The 13,148-nt window shown below is 40.7% G+C and overlaps 1 protein-coding gene across 1 annotated transcript in view; it reads left to right on the top strand.

The window, feature by feature from the left end:
- dhx29 (DEAH (Asp-Glu-Ala-His) box polypeptide 29) overlaps positions 1 to 11,528 on the top strand; it is an 85,196-nt gene extending 73,668 nt beyond the window's left edge. Inside the window, exon 29 of the mRNA XM_063042926.1 lies at positions 11,444 to 11,528. The gene's annotated coding sequence lies outside the window, so the exon portion shown is untranslated. The remainder of the gene's footprint in view (positions 1 to 11,443) is intronic.
- Positions 11,529 to 13,148: the final 1,620 nt, after the last annotated feature.

Raw genomic sequence — 13,148 nt, 5'->3', positions numbered from 1 at the left:
AGATCAACCCTAATGAAGTCCCTTTAAACACTATTGCAAGTTATGCATTTCCTCATGACCTCTAATATTTAAAGATCATAAAGTGAACTCCATTATCTGCTTGATAAGGTTTGAATAAAGATGCATTTGTGAAGGTAGTGATGCATGATTAGAGCATCATCCATACAAATTTCTGTATCTGCAATAAACAAGGTATCTGCCTTTTTAAGAGTGATGTCATTATGCTATCATAATTAAATGTCGGAAGTAATATTCTGACCTGTGGAAATTACCACACCAGACACACTGGTAAATAAATAAATATTTATGCTTAGTGCCAAAAACAAATGCTGGTTATTCTGTTGAATAATATCTTATCTTCTGAGGCTAAGACATCTGACATCTTAAGAAGGAAGTAATAATGCCATTATAAATTCCAGAGTTGTACAAGACAATGTACAGATTTTACAGGGTGTAATATTGTTCATAAATAAAGTGCTCATATCATCCAGACCATGCAGAAACATTCATTTAATTTTACTGTGGAACAAATACACCTGGATGTCCTTTTGCATATTGAAATATTAATATGCAATTATAATGTTATTTGCCAGTAGCATCACCTAATTAGTGAAGGAGGTTACCAAAACCTTAGTCTTTTGCAACACATCCACTGAGATTGCAGATGTTTCTCCTTTCTGTCTGAAGGGTAATATGACATTGGCATAACCTAGCTTAACTGTTTGGAGGTACTCTGAAAGAACCTTCTGCAGGATTTTACACAATGAGAAATTATGTAGGAATGAAGACATCACAGGAAAACTGAAAATCCTAGAGGTATTCAGTCATCTGCAACTGTCAACCGTAGCTTCCAAGCACTTGATTTCAGTTGTCTGTCACGTTCAACCTCACCCTTGAAATCCTAGAAAATTCTACCAAAGAAGTGCTTTCATATACTCCTCCTCTATTCCTATATTTCATTCTCCTTACTACATAGCTCCCCGCCCCTTTTTGTCCTGTACCATCGTCCTTCATGTCATTTAATCTCCTGCTTCCCACACTATCATAAATGTTATCTTTGTTCTTTACAGCACTCCTCTATTTGGATGCAAGATCTTTGAGTGCAATGTTATTTCTGGTTCTTTCACCTAAACTGCAGAATATTTACAACATTTTCTGCTGTTATTATTCTGATGTTCATAAGGAAGTTCAATGTTTTGAATACCAGACACAAAATCCATGTTTTAATGCAGTTAAAAACTTGTACTGCAACAATTGTTATTTCTAATTTTTTTCTATGATAGAGTGAAAAAGATGAAATAATAATTCTTACCTGACTCAGAATCAGGTTTAGTAATACTGACATTATGTCATGAAATTAGTTTTGTGGTAGCAGTACCTTACAAGACAAAAAATGACTATAAGTTACAATTAAAGAAGAAATAGTGCAAAAGAGGAATAGTGAGGTAGTGTTCATGGACCATTCAGAAAAATGATGGCAAAGTTGAAGAAGTTGTTCCAAAAACGTTGAGTGTGGGACTTTAGGCCCCTGAACCTCCTCCCTGATGGTAATAATGAGAAGAGAGCATGTTGCAGCTTGTGAGGGTCTTTAACAATTAATGCTGCCTTCTTGACATACCACCTTTTGAAGATATCCTTGAAGGTGGCAAGGCTTGTTCCTAATGTCTTGCAGAAATTCAATGCTATCATCTTGATTTTACATTGTGTTTGTAATTGCCATCACTACTTAATTGAGATCATAGGAAATAGAAGCAGAATTAGGCCATTTGGCCCATTGAGTCTAATCCACCATATCATCATGGCTGATCCATTTCCCTCTCAACACCATTTTCCTCCCTTCTCCCCATAACCTTTCACACCCTGACTGATCAAGAATGTCCACCTTAAAATATCCAATGACCTGCCCTCCACAGCTGCCTATGGCACAAATTCCACTGATTCACCACCCTTTAGCTGAAGAAATTCCTTCTCATCTGCATTCTAAATGGACATCCCTCTATTCTAAGGCTACATCCTCTGGTCATAGACTCTCTCACCATAGGAAACATCTCCACAATCTAGTCCTTTCAACATTCAATAGGTTTCAATGGGATCCTCCCTCATTCTTCTAAATTCCAGCGAGTAAAGGGCCAGATACAACAAGCCTTTCATTTCCAGAATCAAATGTCCTCCAAATCCTCTCCAATGTCAGCACAACCCCTCTTAAATAAGGAGCCCAAAACTGCTTACAATACTCCAAGTGTGGCCTCACCATTCCCTTATAAAGCCTCGATATTATATGCTTGCTTTTATAGTTTAGTCCTATCGAAATAAATGCTAACATTGCATTTGCCTTCCTTACCACTGACTCAATCTACAAAAAACCTTTAGGGAATCTTGCATAAGACTCCCGAGTTCCTTTGAACAGTCAATCAGACTAGATGCCCTTTGTTCCCACTCTTTGTCTCCTGCCAATCAGCCAATACTCTATCCATGCTAGTATCTTTCCTGTATTACCATGGGTTTACCTTGTTAAGCAACCTCATATGTGCACTTTGTCAAAGGCCTCTGAATATCCAAGTTCACAAGCTCCACCAATTGTTCTGTGTCTATCCTGCTTGTTATTTCCTCAAAAATTTTCAATAGATTTGTCAGGCAAGATTTTCCCTTAAGGAAACCATGCTGACTTTGGCCTATTTTATCATGTGCCTCCAAGTACCCTGAAACCTCATCCTTAATAATGGACTCGAAAATCATCCCACTACTGAGGTCAGACTAACTGGACTATAATTTTCATTCTTCTGCCTCCTTCCTGTATTTATTGCCTTTAATAACCAATGCATCTTCACATCAAGAAGTGTCTGCTCTATTTGTAATATGACTTGTAAAAAAATGTTTAACGCCTTAAATGTAGCAAAATATCACAAGAAGTTTCAAGGTGAGTATTTTAAATCAAAATTTAACATGGGCCACCAAACGAAATATGTGGACAAATGATCCTGAAATGAGTGAAACCATTGATTTAAGGTGTTTGCTGAGGTGGATAGAGAGATAAAAATGGCGAAGTTCAGAGTGGGAATTCCAGAGCAAAGGGCAAAGGCAGATGAAAGTATTATATTCCGCTCAAAGCTGAGTGTTTGAATTCATGAACAGAAGGCTAAAATTGAAGGAGGGCAGATATATAACGGGGTTACAGAGATGGGAAAGGTGAGAATGAATGTAAAGAGTGGTATTGTTTTTATTGTCCAAGAGGTCACTAGTACCCCAAAGATGGAAACCTTTTTCTCTTGTAGATTCTTAGTAACATATTCAACTTCTTATTTTCATGTACCCAGGTAATGGTGTGAAAATCAAAATAATGTGAATGCTATTCAAATGTCATTGACTTAAATTTGATGTGGTGTTGATCTCATTATATAATGAAAACTAGTCCTTAAAAATTGTTGAAGAAGTAATGCAATTGACAAACTGCCAATGGTACATCATTATAATTTTTTTTCCTCTTACATTCGGTTCAGCACCTGAATAGAAAGTCATGTATATCGATATGAAAGAGAAGATTACAAGCTCAAATTGGGTTGTTTGCTTGTAGGGCTGTTTGCCGAGCCTGGAGGTTAGGTCACAAATGTTTCATCACCAGTCAAGATGACATCATCAGTACGTAACAAGACATTGTTTCTGCTGAGTGTTTGTGTTTATACTGGTCCAACTCGTTCTGATTGGTTGGCTGTTGCACTGTCCATTAGTCTCTGCTGGGTCTTGGTGAGCTGGATAGTTGAGAGATCTCCACTGGCCAGTATCCCTGGAGATCCTAGTAGAGACTACGGGCCAGCTCGACAGCCAACCAATCAGAACAAGCTGGACTAGTATAAGTCTAAGCACGAGCACTGGATAGAAACAACACGCACCGATAATGAAACATTTGCAACCTAACCTTCAGGCGCAGCGAACAACCCTACAGACAAATCACGAATATCATTTACAATCAACATCAACTTCCCCTTTCGAGGGCATTTTTTAAGATGGTGCCAAAAACTGGTGACGCTTTGCGAACATCTCCAATGGCAAACATCAAATATTTCTGTTTAGATAGATAGATAAATACTTCATTGATTCCAAAGGAAATTACAGTGTCAGGGTAGCATTACAAGTGCACAGATACACAAATATTAAAAGAGAAGTAAAAAAGAATAAAAAGTAAGTTATCTTAAAAATAAGATGTATAAGATTTTCAAGTCAATGATTACAAGATTTACAAGTTCACACTGATAAGATGGCAGTGCAAGAATGATCATAATATTATACCGTATGCACATTATGCACATTCGCACCCTCCAAATAAGAAGTGATGGTGGTAATGTGAACTCTTTCCAATAAACAGAGAAGCACAAATATTAGAATTTCATAACCTCCCTTTTATAGTAGTAGATAATCAATTTACTTACCTTGGCATTACAGTAACAAGGAATTATAAGCGTCTTTTTGGAGAAAATTTCACTAATCTTTTAAACCTTACAAAACAGAGTCTAGTACAGTGGTCACCCCTGTCTATGTCTCTGATAGGTCGAATTAATGTTGTTAAAATGTATATTCTTCTTAAATTTTCCACGATAGCAGGCTGTAGTAAACAGAGCTTAAACAGAGCTCTGGCAAACAGAAGTTAATAACAGTCTAACAGGAGTGGGTCATCCCTTCCTCGACTATAGGTTAATTCATTATACAGCCCAGTGGCCAAGGGTAAGAATGACCTCATAGCGCTCTTTGGAGCAGCGCAGTTGTCTTGGTCTATTACTGAAAGTGCTCCTCTGTTCAGCCAAGGTGGCATACAGAGGGTGAGAAACATTGTCCAGAATTGCCAGGATTTTCCGTAGGGTCCTTGTTCTACCATAGCCTTCAGTGTGTCCAGTTTGACTCCTATAACAGACCCAATCTTTTCTAATCAGATTGAGCCTGTTGGCATCACCCATGTTGATGCCATTTTCCCAGCACACCACAGAATAGATGATTACTACTATAGGTCTACTACCATTGAAATTCATAGTCACAGCCATGGGTACCACAGGAAGCAACATCATATTAAGACATTTAAAAAATATATTGATCTTTCTCGATTGATTCCAGTCAGCAGACTCACGAGAGCAGTTCCCCTTTAAGAAAACGGAAGTGGGAACAATGCACTGGTCTACAGGTACAATTGAAATGCTGTAGCCTTAGACTACTCCTGTCTATCCTGCTGGCGAATGTACAGACTCTGGAAAACAAAACTGAAGACCTCAGAGCAAGATTGCAGTGTCAGATGGACAACAGGGACTGCTTTGTACTTTGCTTAATAGAAACATGGCTCACCTCTGCTATTTACAATGGTGCACTGCAGCCCGAAGGCTTCACCATTGACCAAAAAGATAGGATAGGTGCCACTTTTGAAGGTGGAAGAGGTGGAATATGTTTCACAATTAACTCATTGTGGTGCACAGACATGGCAATTCTGCCTCAATCCTGCTCACCTGATCTAGAACTCCAAGCAGTAATGTGTCATCCATTTTATCTGCCAAGGGAATTTTCCACCATCATCCTGGCAGCAGTATTCATTCTTCCTCAGGCCAATGTCAGGCAGGCACTGGAAGAGCTGAGCACTGTGATCAGCAATCGTTAAACAATGCATCCTGGACCCTTCCCAATTATTACAGGGGATTTCAACCAGACCAGAGCAACTACCATCAACATATCACCTGTGGAACCAGAGGTGCGAACACACTTGACCACTGTTATACCACCATCAAGAACAATTACCATGCCCCCACTTTGAAAAGTCTGATCACCTGGCTGTACTTCTACTCCTGGTGTACAACCAGAGATTAAAGACTGCAGCACCAGTGTTGAAGACAAAGAACGTATGGTCAAGGGAGTTGGAGGAGCACTTACAGAACTGCTGTGAGTTAATAGACTGGACGATATTCTGGGATTCATCTTCGGATCTGAGTGAATACACCACAGATGTCACTGAATTCATCAAGGTCTGTGTGGATGAATGTGTACCTTCGAGAACATACTGGACATACCCAAACTAGAAGCAGTGGATGAACTAGGAGATTTGTAATCTTCTGAGGGCTACATCTGTGGTATTCAGGATTGCTGATACAGATCTATACAAGAGGTCCAGGTACAACCTGCAGATGGCTGTTTTAAGAGCATAAGGATAATTCTGATTGACTTTAGAGACTGAATCGGATGCATGTAACCTCTGGCAGGGTTTGCAGGCCAGAACTTCCTACAAGGCAAAACCTAACATTATGAATGGCTGTTGTGCTTCACTTCCAGATGAGTACAAAGCCTTTATGCATGCTTTGAAAGGAATAATAAAACTAGACCTGTGCAAATCTCTGCAGCCTGTGATCTTTGTCTCAGAGGCTGATTTCACGACAACTTTCGAGAGGGTGAACCCTAACAAGGCATCAAGCCCTGGCAGTGCACCTGGTATGGCACTGATAACCCATGCTAACCAGTTGGCGGGAGTGTTTAAAGACATCTTCAATCTCTCACTGCTGCAGTTGGAGTTTCCCACCTGCTTCAAAAGGGTGACAATCTTTTCAGTGCCCAAGAAGAGCAGGGTGATCTGCCTCAACAACTATTACCCAATGGCACTCACATCTACTGTGATAAAATGATTTGAGAGGTTGGTCAAGGCCAGAATCAACTCCTGCCTAAGCAAGGACCTGGACCCATTGCAATTTGCCTATTGCCACAATAGGTCTACAGTGGATGCAGTTTCACTGGCTTTTCCACTCAGCCTTCGATCACCTGGACAATAGTAATACTTATATCAGGCTGTTGCTTATGGATTATAGCTCAGCATTCAACACAATAATACAGTATCCTTAGTTCTAATCAAAGAGCTCCAAAATGTTTCCAAAATAGGATGTTTCCTGTGGTCGGAGAGTCTAAGACCAGAGGACACAGCCTCAGAATAGAGAGGTGTCCTTTTAGAATAGAGATGAGAAGGAATTTCTCAGAGAGTGGTGAATCTGTGGAATTCTTTGCCTCAGACATCTGTGGAGGTCAAGTCTTCATGTACATTTAAGGCAGAGGTTGATAGATTATGGATTGGTCAGGGCATGAAGGGATACAGTGAGAAGGCAGGAGATTGGGGCTGAGAGGAAAATTGGATCAGCCATGATGAAATGACAGAGTTGACTGGATAGGCCAAATAGCCTAATTCTGCTTCTGTATCTTATGGTCTTAAAACGTGGGCCGCTGTACCTCACCCTACATCTGGATCCCTGACTTTCTCACCAGCAAACAAAGTCTGTGCAGACTGGAAATAACATCTCCTCCTCCTGACAATCAACCCTGGCACACCTCAAGGATGTGTGCTTAGCCCATTGCTCTACTTTCTCCACACCCACAACTGTGTGGCTAGGCATAGCTCAAATGCCATCTGTAAATTTGCTGATGACACAACTACTGTTGGCAGAATTTCAGATAGTGGTGAGGAACTGTGCAGGAGTGAGATAAATCACCTGGTTGAGTGGTGTTGTAACAGCAACCTTGCACTCATCAGTAAGACCAAGGGATTGAATGTGGACTTGAGGAAGGGGAGGTCGAGGGAACATACACCAGTCCTCATCAAGGGATCAGCAGTGGAAAGGGTGAGAATTAGATCTATCCTGGGCCCAACATATTGATGCAATTATAAAGAAAGCACAACAGCAGATGTACTTCATTAGGAGTTTGAGGGAACTTGGTATGTCACCAAAGACGCTAACAAATTTCTACAGATGTGCCATGGAGAGCATTCTAACTGGTTGCATCACCACCTGATACGGAGGGGACACTGCACAGGATCAGAACAAGCTGTAGCAAGATGCAAACTTAGCCAGTTCCATCAGAGCACTAGCCTCTTCAGCTCTGAGGACATCTTCAAAAGGCAATGCTTTAAAAAAAGCAGCATCAATCATTAAGGACTGTCATCACCCAGCTCGTGCCCTCTTCTCATTGCTACCGTCAAGCAGGAGGTACAGGAGCCTGAAGACACACTCAATGCTTCAGGAACAGCTTCTTCCCTTCTAATATCAGATTTCTGAAGGACAATGAACCCACGTACACGACCTCAAGCTACACACACAAAATGCTGGAGGAACTTAGTAGGCCAGGCAGCATCTATGAAAAAGAGTAAACTGTCGATATTTTGGGCTGAGACCCTTCATCAGTACTGGAAAAAAGATGAGAATTTAGAGTAAGAAAGTGAGGGGAGAGGAGGAAGAAGTACAAGGTGGTAGGTGATAAGTGAAATCAGGTGGGGTGAAGTAAAGAGCTGGGAAGCTGATTAGTGAAAGAGGTAAAGGGCTGGAGAAGGGAGAATCTGATAGGAGAGAGTAGATAACCATGGAATAAAGGAAAGGGTGAGAAGCATCAGAGGGAGATGAAGGGCGGGTAAGGAGATGAGGTAAGAGAGGGAAACAAGAATAAGAATAGTGAAGGTGGCAATTACCGGAAGTTTGAGAAATGGATGTTCATGCCATCACATTGGAGGCTACCCAAATGGAATATAACATATTGCTCCTCCAGCCTGAGTTTGGCCTCATGGGAATGGGAAGTAGTGAGTGGCCACTGGGAAGTGCCCGGCAAAGCAGCCTCCCAATCGGCATCGGGTCTCACCAATATACAGAAGTACCAGATACAGTAGACAACCCCAACAGGCTCACAGGTGAAGTGTTGCATCACCTGGAAAGACTGTTTAGGACTTTGAATGGTGTGTGTTGGGGCATCTTGTGGGTGTTGCTTGGATTTCCAACATCTGCAAATTTTCTCTTGTTTCACTACTTCAATTGTTTTTGTTTTCTTTTTGCGCTATTTACTTAATTTATTTTTTAAAAATATGTCTTCTAATTTATAGTTTTTATGTATTGCCATGTCACAAAACAACAAATTTCAATACATTGATTTGAAGTATTGATGTATTAATAAAGTACAAAGATACATTCTCTTTTTTTTTGTAACCAAACTGCATGGGAGAGGAGGCAGCCAGCAAGACAGTGACATTGTAATAATATTTCCTGAAGAGTGTTTGACTCTCCTTTTACAATTGCTGTCATTGCACCTCGATTCTGTTCCCTGTTATTTGGAGTAGATTGCAATCTGTATTAGTGATTTAATACTTATTGCCCAACTTTTCTAGTCAGAGTGTAAAGAGAGATTAAGAAGTTTTTGTCTCACTTTATCTAGAAGTCAGATCTTGGGGTTTTTTGCAACATCTGTTCTGAGATTTTTCTATCCTGGTGCGTCATTTTTGAACATAAAAATCGGATGCTGGAGTAGACCACACATCCACTCGAGCCTTCACTACCTTTCAATGAGATCATGACTGATGTACACTTTAGTCTCAACTCTTCTCTCCTGTCTGATCTCCATTTCCCCTCATTAGCTGAGTAATCTATCTAACTCAGTCTCGTATATATGTTGTTCTTCAACATCCACATCCCTGTGAGGTACAGAATTTGCAAAGAGTAAGTCTCCTCGAGAGGGCCACCTAATCTCAGCCTCAAGTGGTGGAGGGCAGCAGAGTGGCATAGCCTGTGGAGCCCCTGCTTCTCATCTCTAGTGAGCCATGTTCAATCCTGGCCTGCAGTGCTGTCCATGTGGAGTTCACACATCCTCCCTGTGACATCCTAAAAAGGTTTGAAGGTTGGTAGGTTAATTGATTGAATTTCCTCTAATGTTTAGGTAGTTAGGAGAATTTGGTCAGTGTTGACTGGAATATGATGAGAATAACACAGTTAGTACCCGATGCTCAGTACAGACTCAGTAGGTCAAGGGGACTGTTTCTATGCTGTGTGACCATTTGTTGGTATGACATCATACCTTGTGCCATCGGACCCTGATTGTAAACTTGCTCAGAGAGGAAACATTTTCACAGCATCTACCTTGTCAAGCATCTTTGGAACCTGATGTGTTTCATTTTGATTGTCTTTCATTTCTAGCGTTCTTCTGCTCCACCTTTATTCATGAGGCAATCCTTTCATTCCAAGAAAAAAATCAGTGAACTCTTGCTACATCATTTCCAAGTATATAATTCCTTAAAGAAGAAGAAACAAAACTCTACAGCGTGTTATATTAATCTTAAAGAAAGACACAGGAGTCTGAAATGTGGCTCTAACTTCATGTTTGCTTTAAGCGATGTGCACATGTATCAAGTTGTAGCATGATGACGTATGCAATTAACGTATTTTTACATATAACCCATAAACAATTATAATAGGAATGCTTAAACAAGCAATATATAAATACAAGATTTCTCAAAAATTATTGAAATATTAAATACACAACACTTAGCTTTGATTTTTAGAAAACTTCAAATTACATGTACATAGGTGAGGCTGCAAAGGAATTCTCATATCATCTTACTAACTCTTCTGTCCTCTTTTTCTGTAACTACATTACTTATTGTCCCATGTGCTGCTGTCTTGTGGATCAACATGTTATAAGGAAACCATAAGACTAGAAGATATACGAGCAAAACCAAGCCACTCGGCCCATCGAGTCCGCTGCTCCTCCCTACTACGGCCCGTCACTTTCCGCTCAACCTCAATCTCCTGCCTTCTCCCCATATCCCTTCATGCCCTGACCAATCAAGAATCTATCAATCTCTGCCTTAAATGTACCCAATGACTTGGTCACCACAACATTCTATCATGTCCTTTCAACATTCGATAAGTATCAATGAGATCCCCACTTATTCTTCTCGATTCCAGTGAGTACAGGCCCAAACCATCCAATGCTCTTCATACAAGAAGCCTTTCAATCCTGGAAAAATCTTCATGAACCTCCTTTGAACCCTCTCCAATGTCAATACATCCCTTCTTGAATAAGAGGCCCAAAGCTGCTCATAATACTCCAAGTGAGGCTTCACTAGTGCCTTATAAAGCCTCAACATTACATTCTTGCTGTTATATTCTAGTCCTTTCGAAATAAATGCTAACATTGCATTTATCCTCACCACTGACTCAACCTGTAAATTCACATATCAATTTCAACCCTATCCTAATCATAGAATAATTTACAATGACTAGTTAACCTACTTACTGGTACATCTTTGATCTTTCACATTCTATTTTTTTCTTCTTTATGACTTATTTAATTGCCTCCTATTGGTTTTTCAAAGCTTCCCAATCCTCTGACTTTGTACTAATTCTTTCTCTATTATATGCCCTCTCTTTTGCTTTTAGGTTGTCTTTGACTTCTCTTGTCAATCATGGTTGCGTCATCCTGCTTTAGAATACTACTACTTTTTTGGGATGTATCTATCCTGTGCCTTCCAAATAGCTCCCACAAATTCCAGCCATCATCCCTGCTAGTGTCCCCTTCCAATCAATTTTGGTCAGCTCCTCTCTCTCATGCCTCTGTAATTTCCTTTACTCCTCTGTAATAGTGATACATCTGACATTTGCTTCTCCTTTTCAAATTGCAGGGTGAATGCTATCATATTATGATCACTGGCCCTGGAAGGTTCCTTTACCTTTAGTTATCTAATCAATTCCAGTTCATTGCACAACACTCAATCCAGAATAGCTGATCCCCTAGAGGATTCAACCATGAGGAAAAACATCTTGAAGGCATTCTATAAATTCCCCCTCTTGGGATCCAGCACCAACTTATAAGGTTCCCCATGCAAGGCTCCTTCAGAAGGTAAGCAGGCATGGGAAACAAGAAGACCTTGCTTTGTGGATCCCGAATTGGCTTGGCCACAGAAGGCAAAGGGTGGTTGTAGATGGTTCATATTCTACATGCAGGTCGGTGACCAGTGGTATTCTGCAGGGATCTGTTCTGGGACCCCTCTTCTTTGTGATTTTATAAATGACCTGGATGAAGAAGTAGAAGGCTGGGTGAGTAAGTTTGCTGTTAACACAAAGGTTGGGGGTGCTGTGGATATCTGGAGGGTTGTCAGAGGTTATAGTGGGACATGGACAGGATGTAGAACTGGTCTGAGAAGTGGCAGATGGACTTCAACCCAGATAAGCGTGAAGTCGTTTATTTTGGTGGGTCCAATTTGAAGACAGAATATAATATAAATGGTGAGACTCTTGGCAGTGTGGAGGATCAGAGAGATCTTGGGGTCTGTGTCAATGGGACACTCAAAGCTGCTGCGCAGGTTGACAGTGTTGTTAAGGCATATGGTGTGTTGGCATTCATCAACCATGGGATTGAGTTCAAGAGCTGTGAGATAATGTTACAGCTATATAAGACTTTGGAGTACTGTGTTCATTTCTGGTCACCTCACTACAGGAAGGAAGTGGATACTATAGAGAGAGTGCAGAGGAGATTTACAAGGATGTTGCCTGGATTGGAGGGAGTATCTTATGAGAATAGTTTGAGTGCACTTTGCCTTTTCTCCTTGGAGCGACGGAGGATGAGAGGTGACCTGATAGAGGTGTTTAAGATGATAAGGAACATTGATCATGTGGATAGCCAGAGGCTTTTTTCCCAGGGCTGAAATGGCTAACACAAGGGGGCATAGTTTTAAGGTGCTTGGAAATAGGTACCGAAGGGATGTCAGGGGTAAGTTTTTCACATGGAGAGTGGTGAGTGTGTGGAATGCACTGCCAGCAGCGGTGGTGGAAACTGATACAATAGGGTCTTTTAAGAGTCTCTCAGAGAGGTACATGGAGCTTAGAAAAATAGAGGGCTATGCACTAGGGAAATTCTGGGCAGTTCCTAGCGTAGGTTACATGGCCGGAACAACATTGTGGGCCGAAGGGCCTGTAATGTGCTGTAAATTTCTATGTTCTATATTCTATTAACTTGATTTCCCCCAATCCCCCATGACTATCGTAACATTGCTCTTTTAACATGCATTTTCTTTCTCCATTTGTATTTTGGAGACCACACCTTTGCTACTGTTCAGAGGTCTGTATATAACTCCCATCACGGTCTTTTCATCCTTTCAGTTTATCAGCTCTACCATCAACAATTTTACACTTTCCACTCCTACGTCACTTCTTTCTAATGATTTGATTTCATTTTTTTTTACCAACAGAGCTGCCCCACCCCCTCTGCCTACCTGCCTGTCCTTTTGATACAATGTGTATCCTTGGACGTTTAGTCTTTCAGCTACGATTCAGTGATGTCCACAACCTCATGCATGCCAGTCTGTAACTGTGCTACAAGTTCATCTA

The sequence above is a fragment of the Mobula hypostoma genome, chromosome 3, assembly GCF_963921235.1.
Source record: "Mobula hypostoma chromosome 3, sMobHyp1.1, whole genome shotgun sequence".
Classification (NCBI taxonomy): Eukaryota; Metazoa; Chordata; class Chondrichthyes; order Myliobatiformes; family Myliobatidae; genus Mobula; species Mobula hypostoma.
Note: the sequence above shows the minus strand (reverse complement) of the source record. Positions and strands in the feature narration are given on the sequence as shown.